At 44.4% G+C, this 14,533-nt stretch overlaps 1 protein-coding gene across 24 annotated transcripts in view; it reads right to left on the bottom strand.

The window, feature by feature from the left end:
* CCDC92 (coiled-coil domain containing 92) overlaps positions 1-14,533 on the bottom strand; it is a 102,526-nt gene that overhangs the window by 87,087 nt on the left and 906 nt on the right. For 21 of the 24 annotated variants that reach the window (XM_042865637.1, XM_042865636.1, XM_042865631.1 and 18 more), the window contains exons 2-3: positions 10,638-10,810; positions 9,245-9,419 (exon numbers count right to left, since the gene is read on the bottom strand). The gene's annotated coding sequence lies outside the window, so the exon portion shown is untranslated. Of the gene's footprint in view, positions 1-1,180; positions 1,255-9,244; positions 9,420-10,637; positions 10,811-14,533 lie in introns of all 24 variants that reach the window. The other 3 variants (XM_042865632.1, XM_042865645.1, XM_042865644.1) reach the window with 3 other exon arrangements.

A 14,533-nucleotide genomic window follows, 5' to 3' on the forward strand; every position in this document is an offset into this window, starting at 1 on the left:
TTAAAGCAAGGAAGTAATCTGTGGAAAGAAGAAGGCATTGAGAAAAGGCAAAACGGTAAAACAAACAGACAACAAAAGAACCCACATCCCCCACCAAAAAAAACCAAACCAACACAAAGCAAAACAAAAACAAACCAACAAACAGATGAAAGAAGTAGAGAGAAATAACGAAAGATAATGAGCAGTCTGTTATCAGCTTCAAAGCTGGTCTTGAATGTTCTCCTCCAGTTATTCCTAGGTTTTTCCTTCTCTCAAGCCTGTCCCTAGAAAAACAGCTTCCCTTCAATCCTATTTCATTTTCGAACTCTCTACTTCTTCCCATTCACAAACAGGGCCAGATTTCATTGCTGTTCTCTCTCTTTCGTCTGAGAAGGTAACTCAAAATCTTAGCACCCACCTCACTCAGACAAAGCACCTGGATTTTGGCTGTGCAGCCCAGACCTAGATAGGGCAGAGTGAATGCAAGGCAATGCTTTTTTCTTGACAGTACAGTTCAGAGGCTCTATGGAGTCAAGGGACTCCTATGACTTTGCTGAAGGGCACAGTCAGACCTTTGAAGAAGGGGAACAACTTGACATTAAATTCTGCTAGAGCAGTGTAGAAGGGTGGGTTGGCTGGTGTCAATTCAGAATATGAGACTGTAAAAATATTTGCCCTTGGTTCAACCTCATATACTTCATACAAAAGACTCTGTTTGAATAAAGGAATAGCCAGAGAGACATGAACTGAGAAGAGCCAAAAAACTCAAAGCAAAGCTCCAATTCTCTTTGTCCGGAAATCCAACTGTTTTTGGAAAGAAACAAAAACACAGTGGATGTAGACAAAGAAAGGGCAGGACAGATTTTTTGCTGAGGTTTCTCAGTTTTCCTTGATATTATTTAAGAAAGAGTGAGCAAATATTTTATATATAAAGAGTTCACAAGATGTGTTTTTTCCTCCTCAGTGAGGGAAGCAGTTTGACTTTCTGAGATCAGCCTTAGTTTCCTGGATGGATACAGTTGCAGCTTTTCACTAAAGTGCAGGATAGAAAGGAAAGAACCAGGAATTGGGCAATCTAGGTCTCACCCTGCCCCCAGGACAAACTTCTTCCTTTCCTGGCTCACAATCAGTCAGGAGGGGACACGTCTTTGTTTCTGTAGCTGTTTGAGCTAGAATACCCTCAGCATCTTCCCTGACCTACCTTTGCCTCAAATGCTTTGAGGTGCATAGCACACTGAATGCCCGGGCCTTTAATCATATCTGATCCTGGAATGTCTGAAAATAAGAAAAAGAGTTGATTGTTGAGAAGGGTGAACATGGTGCAAAGTTATCAGGATGGAGTGAAGTCCCTCATTTAGGCTACATTACTTCCAGCACAGCACTCAGATAACCGCCTTGGCAGACGTTGCTTCTGTAGCTAGTGACCCAAACTGATCCTGAGAGACCTTTGAGCCAAAACACAACAATAAATACACCAGGTGATCAGTTTGGTGACAAAGCTTTCAGGGCAAGAGAAACCAGTACAGCAGCGCTAAAGCACCAGTATGTAGGATATTCCACTTGACTGTTTTTTTCCAAACATACAAGAGAAGGTCCAGGCAGGTTTACCTGTGCCATACACTACCTCTTTCTCTTTAGGTATATTTAGCCAGATGGCAGGTATTTTATATTTAGAAAAACATTCATTCAGTAGGAAAACATTTCTGCAGGCAGGTTGACGTCAAGGGACTTGTTTTCTTTCTCCCTCTTCTATGGGAGGAGAGTGCCTTGCACCAGACCCTGGAGCTGCTTGCAAGTAAGACCACATGAGAGGTGAGACTTGTGCTGCACAGCCACGGTGCTGATGGAGGAGAGCAGCACAGCCAGCTCCCAAGAGACACCAGTGCTTGGTACCAGCAGTCTGAGGAGGGAGGGTGAGACCTGCAGATACCATGCCTGGCAATGCAGATGGAACTTGGCTATGCACACAAGAAGCAGTTTCAAATTGTTGTAGCCATTTGTATATTTGTTTAAAAAGAAATAAACATCACTGAGAGGCGACACTGGTTGTCAGCCTTCTAGCCTCCTAATGGGCTGAGAAAGGCAGTTAGACTGCTGCATTTAACACAGGTTTAACAAACTGAGAAGCATATTGCTAAGAGTCCTCTGAAGCACCAGCTCTGCCAGACAACCTCAAACACTTCCTGCTCCATTCAGAAAGCAACAAAATGCTTGCAATTTGCTTTGGTTTGAACTGGGCTTTGAAACTAGTGACTAGGATAGGATGCACCACTCTTCTGCACAGTATCCATAGGAAGCAGCAGGGTAATTTATGAGAGAAGTGATTAGTCTTCAAAGAACATCTTTTCAGCAGAAATCCTTTTTTCCTCAAAGGAAAAATTGCCTTTGCAATTTGTGAACTTGCATTTATATATATAAAAAAATAAAACTACTGTTTATTTCACTCTCACCATGTCTACAGCATGAGGTGTGTATGTATAAAGGCCAAACAAAAGCCCTCAACATTTTGGAAGAGATACTGTCTGAAGAGAACGGCTCTCAACCTCCCCACAACCTAAAGAGGGGTTGTAACAAGCTCTATGGAAGCAACCAGCAGGGGCTGGCCTCTCCTGGCCCAGGAAAGCAGGAGCAAACAGCATGCTGGCATCTGGAACAGAAATGAAACCTGTGGGGAACTCTGGCAGCAAGGAGTCCTCATGGAAAACAAGCACGAGCAATTAGGAAAGCAGGACTGCAGTGCTGGCCTGTGAAGTTAGGGCCTTGCCCTGCTGGACTCACTATCCAGGCTCACATGTCTCCCCCCCTTCCTATAGCAACATTTCTGGGGCACCAAACTGCCTTGGAAGCAGTGGCTGATATTGTCCTGACCCAACACACTCTGAACGCTGCCCCTACCGATAAACTGGGCACAGCTCTCAGAAATGGGAGCAAATGATACAGTCGATATGAGGCAAATGGTGCATTCTCTGTAGCAGGCAAGATCATGAATGCATCTGCTGTGGCCTCAGCATGCTAAAGAACACGAGCAGCTTGGGAGGTGTAATGCAGTGCTCCTAACACCATCTTCCCTTCCCTGTGTTCCCTGGAACGCTTCCCTCTTTACTTAAGGAAAGCTGCATCCTTACACAAAGTGCTTTCTGCTGAGTGCTAGGACAATGAAAATGGATCACAAGCCTTGCTGGAATTAGTCCTAAGATGGGGACTGAACCATCCTGGAACACAGATGGGGTCAGGTCGGGTTTTTCCCTACAAACAGGAGAAGCCATGTGGTTTTTGTATAATTTGGAACATTTTCTTACAGAATGAAGATTGATTAGATGTCTGGAGTTCCCCAGAAACAATGTTGATAGTGTTAGCAGCCTGCACGCTACAAGAACCCATTCATAAAAATAAATAAATAAATTAAAATCCTCATTTATTATTATTTTTTTTAACTTTATGTTCTTGGAAAAAGAAGCTTATTGGGTAACTATCAGAATTCCTCTTTCATCACCTTGTCATAAACCCCACAGGCTCTGAATTCCTTTAGCAATCTCTCAGTAAAATTGTGACCTGCCTATTCTAATAAATATACCTCTTTTACCCCTAAAAACCTGGAAACAACCATGAAGTTGCACTCCTGGCCTTGCTCCTAGTTCTGCTAATTGAGACATCAAAGGAGATGAATAACTGAGGTTGTGACTGCACAACCCCTGCACATCATCCTCTTTCTCTAGACCATTTTCAAACAGGACAACTAACTTCTGTCAACATAGATGTCCCTCTGAATTTTCAGCTGTATAATTATCATTACTTCTATGAATGATGGATCAGCTGCTGTCTGTCTCTCTGAGGCAGCTGTACCTCGGGGGCAGGTGGTTGGTTCCTGGTTATATCTCATGCAAACTCTGACAGTCAGGTGAAATCTGCCATCCTAACTCAGTTCCACATCAAAGCCACGCTGTAGTTATAAGGAGCGAACTCCCCTCAGTCCCTCTGCACACAAAGGCTTTTCCACCTTCACAAGAGCACTGACAGGTAAGTCTGACACTTCAAACTGCAAAAGCATTCTAGAACCAAGATGGAAAAATTACTGCTGTAAGATGGAGATTAATGAAGAAACTGCCTCAAATTCATCCACCATAAGATGCACTTAGAAATGGCCCCTGGCTGCTTGGGAAGCAGTGTCTCCTTAACTGCACTGGATTGGTATTTTGCTCTAACAGACAACGCCTTTGGGGTGAAACACTTACAGGACAGCTGCAGGCAAAAACACAAAGATACTCTTGCAGGCCACCAGCTTTTCCATCCATGCTCTGGTGCCTCTTTGTGTTTGAGCTGCTAGTCCTCCACAGCCTCTGCTCACATCATTTTTGTAGCTGTTAGGAGCATCATGTGTATCCACATAAAACAGAGCAAACAAGACGCATGAATTAGGTAGCTGCTGGGGAAGAACAAATCAAGCTGCGCTTGTTCTCCCCCTAGTTTGCTGGCATCAATTTCCTGCTGGTGAATAAACCCAGCGAAATTCCCTGGTACGCTGTCACTCACATTCAGCCCAGCCTCTGACCAATGAAAATTCAGGAGAGATTGAAATGGGACCAGGTTTCAATGAAAAGTTGGCACCTAAAAGATACATTTAAATCCTCTATGCACTGAACACATTATTATGTTTAGGATATTATGCTGATCCCAAAAAGAGTTTTCAGATTTGCTCGCAAAGGGGACAGGTCCAGTGACCCCAGTGCCATCCTCAGCCTTCAGTGATGCACACCTACTGTGGAGACAGCAAGTTTGCTGGGGGTCCACGTCCTGAAGCAAGAGCTCAGACATCTGTAGTTAGCTTGGAGCACCACAGCTTCTCTCCACAGCTTCCTGGCAGGCTCTAACTTGGAGGACAGGGAGGGAAAGAGGAAATTTGAAAACACCCTTTCCTCTTTCAGAGGAGTGTGCTGCAAACAGCTCTGCTTGCCAGCTCTTGTGGCGTAGTTGCCAGGCAGTAGTACTGCTCTGCAGTCCAGGATCAACAAACTACACGTTTGCATTCTCACTAGAGCCAGCATCATTACTGCCACAACTTAACACCCTTAAACAGAGACTGCCACAGCTGCGAGAGCTGCCTTGGGAATGGGGACAACTGCAGCAACAAGTTGATGGAGGAAACAGAAGAATGGCTGCTGTGAAACTCGTGGATGAAGCAAGCGCTTCCTTTCCTGTTAGGTGTGAAGAACAAAAAACCCAGCAGTCGGATGGACCGACCACGCTGGTTGGTGACCTGACCACAGCCAACAACTGCTGTGCCTGCACACTGCTCCAGCAGGATCCTGCCACCTGCACTGTGCCCATCCAACAGGCTGTCAGTGCTAGCAAGCCCACTGCCCTTCTGACTAACGGCCTCTAATTTTCTCCATCTCTCGTCAACATCTTGTTTTTCACTGCCTTTATGTCCTGATATTGTATATCCACCTGTTCTTCACTCTGCCCTCCCTAATTTCACATGTCAAACAAGCTCCTTCTCCTTAGCAATTGCCATTTTGAGAAGAACTGCCTCACAGAGACCTACTGATCCTGGGAAGGGTCCATAGAGCCAAAACGTCTGTAATTTTCTCCACATCCAGTTTTCCAACTGAGCTAAAGATGCATTAGACCATGACGATTTGCATAAATGTAAATCCATTACAATTAGACTACTAAATATACATCATGTAAATAAGGACTGCTGTTCGTTTTGAGTCCCAGAAATGCTGCAGAAAATGTGGCCGTACAAATAAGTAGGCAGTTACTTGAGCTCAGCTTCAGGGATTCATCAGCAAGCAAGAAGTGACAGCCTATTAGGCACTTGTGGCAGGAGAAATTAATTGAAATGCTGGAAACATTTTGCTTTTTCTGCTCAAAGGTTGGACTCAGGCTGTTACAGACAGCTGGAACAGGCTTTAGATGGAGTTTAAGCGTAATAATTGCAAGATAAGACTCACTATCAGTATTTGTAGAGCAATCCCTTTATGGTGTGTAGCAAGAGGAGTGGGTAGAGTGAATGAGATGATAACGATTCATTGCAGCCAAGGTTTTTTTTTTTCCTCATTCTGACTCCTGCCAACCTCTCAGACCATGGACAGGATAAAATAACGAAAAGCGCTGCTCTGAGCAGTTCTTCTCTCATGGGACAATACCTTTCACTGGTTTGCAGAACTACTATTGCAGTCAAACTGCACCATGAAGGGACTTCTCCTTTTCCTATACCTGAGGATGACAATGTTGCATATTTCAGGAGCTATTACTGCTGAAAAAAACTTCCTGAACAAAAACCAGATAATCTCCTGAGACATTTTCAGTCTGTAGTTGATGATTCAAAGAGAAATAATGAATAAAGAACTCTAAACTTTTAGGCTGTAGAATGCTCTCTGCCTCCTTGTTTATTATAGCAAAAAGAAAAAGAAAACCAGCCAGAGAGATGGCCAAATCACTTCATCACCCTCTCTCTGACAAGCTCATACCTTCGGACCATCATGGTGGCTGAAAAGCTGTGGATGGCTTGAAATCAGGATTTATTTTTAGGTTTCCAGACTGTGTATGTTCCTGCCAAAAAGAGCCTGGTCCAAAGTTTATTCAAGTCCGTGATAAAAATGTCTAATGGCGTGAATGACCTTTGGATCAGCTCCAAAGAGTGTGCACTGATATTAGCAGTGGGGCTGGCTGGGGATTCCCTTTGGGAAGGCTGCCCAGTAAAGAGGTGGTTTTCACAAAATTGAAATTTTCAAGGAGAAAAACATCCTGATTCTGAACTCCATTTCCTTTTCAGAATAAAGAAATAAAAATACACTTCTTTTCTTTCAATTAAGGAAAGTCAAGAAGCAGTATTTTCTTCAGGACCACTTGGAACAAAATCAGAAAACTATGTTTTAGTCTGAATGTGTTCAATAAACCATTAAAACCTCATTTCCCTGTAAGTATCCCCAGTGCCTCCTCACAGGGGTTGTGGTTTATGTGTCTCATATTTCCTTGAGGACTTCTTCCTCCATAATGCAAAGTGGACTCTGTCAAGTCTGTGAGAAATGATAGCAACTGCATGCTGTCCCCTGAGAAATACAGTCAACAAATTCCTGGAAGAGAGTGGCCCAGTTTTGAGTAGCCACTTCCCTGGATGGAACACATCTCTAGGGCTTTGAAAGCTCTCTAGAAGCTCATTTGACCTTCGTTGAACAACTGTCTTCCCTGGAGTTATCTCTACTTCAGATAAGGGAGGCCAGAATCATATATAGTCACCGCCCAGTTGACAGGCAGTAAATGGTATGTGGAGCAAGCACTGGGAAAATCACCTTTTGATCTCATTGAAGGTGGTCCTCAAACCAGGTCATGCTTGAGAGAACTGGCAAGGAGACCGAGGAGAGGCTGGGCTGCAGCTGTCTACGCAGGGACAGTCTGCTGTTTAACAGAATATTTGTCTTTCTCTTGCTGCCAATTTCAGAGCCTTTATAAATACCACACCTACATAAAATGGGATAAAATAAACGATTCTCTTTAGGAACCCCACACCCTTCCTTCACCCTCCCTAAGAACTTCTCAACATCCAAGGGCTGCAGAGAGATGCAAAGGGAATTGCTGTTAAAAATTACCCATCTGGGCAGGAGAACAATTTATGCTGGACCTGAGGCAAGGCTGAGGTTCCATTTCCTACTGAGAGTCAAGTGAAAAATGTTATCCCAGGGCCTGCTGTGCAGTCATGGCAACTTCCGCAGCGTAGCTCGAAACCTGCACAGATGCAGTCAGGACATGGGACACAGCCTCTCTTCAGCCCCTCCTCCGTATCTTGCCCTGCAGTGAATACTTCACAAGCATCCCATCACATCCTCACCCCCAAGTCTGTCTCCTGTTGCACAAGGCTGTTTTGCCATGAAGTGCAAAACTTCATTTGTTGATTATTTGGCAAGATGCCTTTGTGCTTGTGAATGGACCTGGGGCTCAGCACAGGACTATTCCATGGAAGTCTTATACTCAAAGACCCATATTCACCAATCCAGCAGGTCAAAAGAACTCTTAGTATCTAGCCACCTGGTTTGCTCAGACAGAGATGGGATTGAACGTACAAGCAACACTAATTAGCTCTGAATCAAATGTTCAAAACACAACTCCTGGGAGAGGATAATGCCACACACCTTCAAACCGGACCGCGCAACTTATGAAAGTCAGCTCTGGAATACACACTACAGTGTGGGATTTACAGCACCCTTTTATTATTATTATTGTTATTATTTTCCTTCTTACCTGGGGACTGAATGTTTGGGGACCGTGGAAGGAGAGGGCTTTACATCTGGAAAGCGTCAGATTTAACGCCCAAAGTCAGCAGCCCAGGTCAGCTAAAAGTACATGTTTGCTTCCAGCAGCAGCTGTGCAAACTCCTGTTGCCTCGGTTGTGCAGGGTTTATGTAAAGACTCCTCAAAGACAGTGCCCTCTTTGTGAGCCCGGAGCTCTGCTGATCCCTGGCAATTCCAACCCTACTTTCAAAAGAAATGGGCCTAAAATGGCATTCCCACCGCAAACAGATGTGTTTCAGCCTCTGTCTAAGGCAGCATTCATTTCATCATGTAAATGAAAACATCATAATTTAGGGTCACACGTCTCCTGCCTGTCAGGCAGGCACTGCCAGCTATTTTTACAGCATCCCAGGGTGTTGTGGCAGTTTAGAGAACAAGTGACACTCCTTTCCAAAGGCTGTTCAGAATGACACCACTCAGTGAGAAGCTCTGAGCTCTAAGCCTTCATTTTGTCCTTGACTTTTTTTCTGACCAGAAAATATCTGTGTGTATTGCATATTGTACCATGAGAGCAAGCTCTCTTCACACTAGAAGCGAACAGCTCAACATACATACTCGGTAAGATAAGCCAAGTTTAATTCACTGACTTCAGTAGCTGTTGATTGCTTCTGTTTTACACTGAGATCGAATCTGGCCAATTTATTTAACCTAATCAACAAAATTCTAATTATAAACAGTGCAGTAAAAATACTGAGCATCAGAAAGAGGCACAAAAACCACTACAGAAAACAATCTGAAGCATCCTTGCCTTGTAGCCAAATATTATATCTGCAATGCAAACAAAACACCTCCATATTTACAGCTTAGTGGGCGTTTTGATCACATAATAGCTTCAGGGTTCAAACCACTGTTCATTAAAGTCAACAAGAATCTTTGCACTGACTTTAATGAGCTCTGAGTCAATACTGGAACATACAGCATTTTACTAAGAATTCAAAGTGGAAAAAAGCCCCACCTCTGGTAAAACCCTCACCTTGGTCTTTCTGAAAGCTGAATGATGGGAAGGACCACGCTCCTCTTGCTGTGCGGTTTCGGCCTCCACGGGTAAAATGCCCTGCTGAGCCCCTCCTGGTGGTGCCAGAACTCCTCATGCTGAAAGGTCTGCTGGCAGATTTCATTACAATAATTGCCCCAGAGTTAATATTGCACTGTAGAAAAAGAGGGGAGGAAAATGCAAGGGAACAAAGTCCAGATGATCAATCATCCTTTTTTTACTGACACTGCCCGTATGTGGGTTGTTTTCACTGGAAATATACACCTAATAATTGGTCAGGTTCCTTGTTTTTTCAACATCATTTCTATGGTAAATGCCATTAGTTACCGTGCCACAGTGATTTAAAGCTGAAAACCTACTGTGACCTAAACCAAAAGATAGATTAACTTATCTGCTTTTACAAGGAGTTGCTTGAAGCCTCACAGGAAATATTGTATGAACTTAAATTTCACATGGCCAGTAATTACTTCTCCTGTTATTTTTCTATTAAAGAAATACAAAAGGAAATGGGGACTGGGTACATCGTGGGGGTTGAGTTGTAGTGCTTTTTTTCTACAGGTCATCAATTCAGGGTAATTTAGCTGATGACTCCAGAGATCTCAGCCCAGCTGCTGGTGGACAGGTGACTACACTTCCTCATCAACCTTTGCTAAATTCTTGAAAGCAATTAAGTAAACTTAGAGGACTTTGGCTAACCAGTCTAGCCCAAGCTTGTGTCATGTATGGGGCTGTTGTTTCAGACTGCTAAGCAGCTGGATACGTGGTCAGACACTGACTAGTAGTGCTAAAGTCAGCCCCTCTGAGCACCACAGAGGGTTTGTCTCTGGTTATTACAGAAATCAAAGGAGGCTGAATAGAACCCCAGTGGCACAGGGTTATTCCCGGATTGCCATGAAGGAGGTGCGTGTGTGAGATATATGCTAAGAGCCTGCTGATAAGGATAAAAAAGAGGGAAAACAGATTTTCAGCTCAATGACTGGTAAGAACGATTCTGGAGATTGCTGAGTTGCAGGATCTATGGACTGGTATCTCCAAGAAGGTTCAATTAACAGCTTCTATTTTTTTATTAGGATAGATGCTGAGATCCTGAAACAACTGGCTGTCAGTAGTATTTTAGCTAAGACATGGGAACCAAAGACTTTTAACTTGAAAAGTTCCCTAGGACAGTGAATTCTGACTTTTTTTTTCTTTCCATTTGTGGACTCTCAGCAATGATGCAGCTCCTGTACAGTGAATTTAACTTGACTATAGATTTGCTTTTCTTGGTTTCCTTCCACAAGTGACAAGTTGACAGCTACTGGTCTTGGAAGAAGATGGCCTTCCAATCCTCAGGCCACCATATGGTGCACAAATCATTTCTTTTATGTCATACCTTATTTAGAGCTGCAGGAAATAGAGGTAATAGATGAATGGGGCCATCTCTCCTACTGTCCATCACATGTCACTGTGCAACGACCTGTTTTCAACATGCCATGTCTCAACAGGCAACTTGAGAGCTGTGGCTGTCCTTCCAAGCTTTATAAACGTGCCAGATGGGGTGGATACCTGGAGAAGAAATGAGCCACTGACTGTGAGACATTAGAAGAGGGATAACATGTCATAAATCAAAGAGACACAACACTACTCCAATAGACTAGCCAAAAATGTGAACTACAGGAATTCTTACAGTAACTTCTGTTGAATCAAGAATTTAATCTGTAAGCTGCTCAGTGAGGATTTACATTTCCCTTCTGGTCCTGCACTCTTTAAAAAAATGTGAGGAAGATGTTTTTTCTTGGGCTGTGTTATCCTCACTGTTATCCAGGCTTCACTAAAAAAAAAAAAAAAAAGCCACCAGAAAATCAAAAACAACATTTGGTTTTTGACTTTTCTTTTACATTCATAAATTCACTAGGGTACTTATCTGATGATGCTTAGAATAAAAGTGTCCTACCTAGAACTATATTTTTCCCTTCCTAGTCACAAAACTAAGTAGGACAGGGACACAGGGTACATCTATAAATCAGGGGGTGTAAACATAGCAGCAGAGTGCCACCCAGTTCCCACTGTGAATGGAAGAGTAACTGAAGGAAAACACATTAGACCTGTTAACAGCTTATGCTTGTCCACGTGACCTTTCCTCTCTGACTTTCCTATTAGGTCTCCTATTCTGCTCCATGGATGGAAAAGGAGACAGCTAGATCACACACTACACCCAAAAGAGGCAGAGAACAATACAGAGGCTTTTCCCTTCCCTTTCTTCCTCTGCAGAGTGGTTTCTTCAAATGAACAGAACAAGATAATTTGGATCAGAGACAGGCACCTCTCTGCTAGCTGAGGTGTCAGTTGAGCCCTGCATTCACTTTTTGGCTACAGATTTCACCATACCCAGCACCAAGTGCAGACAAAATCTGAATGCTTCACTTTGCACCATGAAATGACACAGTCTCACTCCTATTCTGCAATCAGTACTGGAGCCAGGAGGCATCTGGTTCTGTGGGACATCCTGCCATAGCCTCCCAAACAGCCCTTTTGTCCTCTACTGGCTCCTAGCAAAGCTTCAGTTCTTTGCTTTTGATGCTTCACTTGCTCAAATCCCACTGCAGTCCGGTGCTAGAACAGGCCCACTGGGGCTGCAGAGTGCTCCCTGCAGGCGGGCAGAAGGGCCATGTAAAAATCAAATCCACATGACTGTGTTTATAGGCAACCAAAGAGAGGCTTGCTCTTCCAAGAAAAACTTTTCCATGTAAAGGAATTCCTAATCTCCCTTTCGACCGTCACTGTTGAAATGACGGCTTCTCAGGCTTGAAATTTAAGACGCTATCAGCATCTATTCTGTTAGCTGTGATTTATGAATGGTTTTGCTGTTGATTATCTCCCAAGATTACAGCATAGCAGCCCTGACAGACAAGCAGAGGAAATTTTACAGGATAACGGGCAGGTCCTTTGGCAGGGCAGTGAGGCAGGGAAGTGTTTTGACTCAAGTGTGTAACAGCATCAGCAAATGCTGACTGGAGTCAACAGGCAATTGAGCAGATTACATGTAGTGCCCTTCTCAAAGGTCAGCAGGGTCAGCAGAAGCTTTTATGGTAACTTTTTCACAGCTTTGGACCCTTTGCTCACTCTGTAATACAACCTGCAGTTACTTTGTTTGCCTTGGTTGTGGACTTGGTTGGACTGCACTTTGTGCAGTAACAAACGAAAAGTTCCATTTGCTGCGTGTTACTCTGTGCATGTCCTTTAGAGATCATCCTTCCTGACTGCAGTAGCAAAGTCTACTGCTGGGAGATAAACTACCTTTATGTCAAGCCCAAAGTATTCAAAGAAAATTTTCTACCTTTGATTTACTGCCAAGAACGGCCATTCCTGAACCCCCCAAAAAAACAGTTTTTGTGGCTTTGGCATTCATTTCTTGCTAGACAGTTTCTTCCAGGTCACTGCTATGAGGGAGTGTTTAACTGGTAAGGGTAACAGGGCCATGACAGGTGCAGCCAAGACCTGAAAGAACTGCACAGCATTCTGGTTTCTCCCACAGTGCAATATTGACACAGCAGTGTACTAAAGGGAGACAGGAACAAGTTACAAGAACCTGCGGTGGCTTGGCGAAGCTGTACCTGAGGATGCTCCAAGGAGACCTTTCCTGAGAGAGCTCTCAGAAGCTGTGATCCCTGTGTCAGACTGGCTCCTTCTGGGCTGTGGTCTTCACTTGACCAAAGAGCCGAGACTCAGAGTCCAGGTTGCAAGAATTTCTGATGTGAGGACTGCCCGACAAAGAAAGAGCAGGACTTTTCAGGAGAGAGGTGGTTTTATCTCCTGATAAAAGGTTTCTGCTTGTTCAGGCAAAAGGCTCCTTTGATTTGAACTTATCCAAGCCGTTCTGCAAAAATTGGCATGTGGCTTCCAGGTACAGCACTACAGATGTGCTTCCTGTAGCTTGTAACAACGTCTGTATCCGTGCAGTGCATTGCAGTGTGGCATCCTCATGCTGTGGATCCTTTTTTTGCTGAGGAAAAAAACCCTCCAGAAGGTGCCAGGCAAGGGGGGTCTGGGTTTGATATATGTGGGTCCTGCACTGTGATTACCCTCCCCTTGCCTGGAGCGATGCTGCTGCTTTGGTGTCCTTCAGTACCATTCTCACAAGGAGAGGAAAGGCTGAAAGGCTGAACCTCTTTGGAAGGAACCAGAGAGCATAGTTGCTTCCAATTGTGGCCTGAGCCATTCTTACTGGGGCTAGTTATGCTGTGGGTGTTCTGAAGGATCAAGTTTGACAGTGAACCAGAATGGACATTCCTAGCATTCTTCCAATTTTGCCACCCAGCCTGTTTCAGAAAAAGTCCTGATGTAGGTGTTTGTATCCTGTCTATTTCTTCTCTCACAGTATTTGTCTTTCAAGCCTGGCAGCAGTGGAAGGAAACTTAGCACGTGATGCTGACATTCTGCCATGTCTGTGGGATGGCAGATTATTAAAGTGCTTAAATCTAGCTAAGAGAATAGCTAGGGAAACAGGAGGCAGTGGACCTACCCAAGAATGCAGAGATTCAAATTCCAGTGGATTCAAGGAAGGGCATGGGATTTTGTTCAGAAGCTGAGCTGCTCACGTCAGGAAGGTCTCTGTGTCCCTCCCTCAGGACTTCCCACCTGTGCTACATCATTTTGTGCTAGTGACACCAAGCTGAGTGGTGCAGTCAACACACCTGAGGGCCAGGATGCCATTCAGAAATACCTGTACAGGCTCAAGAGGTGGACCCAGGCGAACCTCACGAGGTTCAACAATGTCAAGTGCAAGGTATGCACGTGGTTCATGGCAACCTTCACTATCAGTACAAACTGTTGGAAGAAAAGGCCTTGCTGAGAAGGACTTGAGGGTACTGGTGGATGGCAAGGTGGACATGAGCCAGAAATGTGCCCTTGCAGCCTAAGAGACCAATTGTATCCTGAGCTGCATCCAAAGCAGCATGGCCAGCAGGTCAGGGAGGTGATCCTGTCAGCTGGAGTACTGCATCCAGAGGGGGAGTCCTCATTACAGGAGAGACAGGAGCCTGTTGGAGTGTATCCAGAGGAGGCCCACCAGAAAGTTCCAAGGGACAGAACACTTCCTCTACAAGGACAGGCTGAGAGAGCTGGAGCTGTGCAGCCTGGAGAAGGAGGGCTCCAGGGAAACCTGAGAGCAAACTTTCAGTATGTAAAGGGGGACTGGAAGAAAGAAGGGGATGGACTCTTTAGCAGGGTCTGTGTCATAAGACAGAGGGAATGGTTTCAAACTAAAGAGGGAAGATTTAGACTGGATAG

This window comes from Lagopus leucura, unplaced genomic scaffold, assembly GCF_019238085.1.
Source record: "Lagopus leucura isolate 7727_CA_CO unplaced genomic scaffold, USGS_WTPT01 Super-Scaffold_806, whole genome shotgun sequence".
Taxonomy (NCBI): domain Eukaryota; kingdom Metazoa; phylum Chordata; class Aves; order Galliformes; family Phasianidae; genus Lagopus; species Lagopus leucura.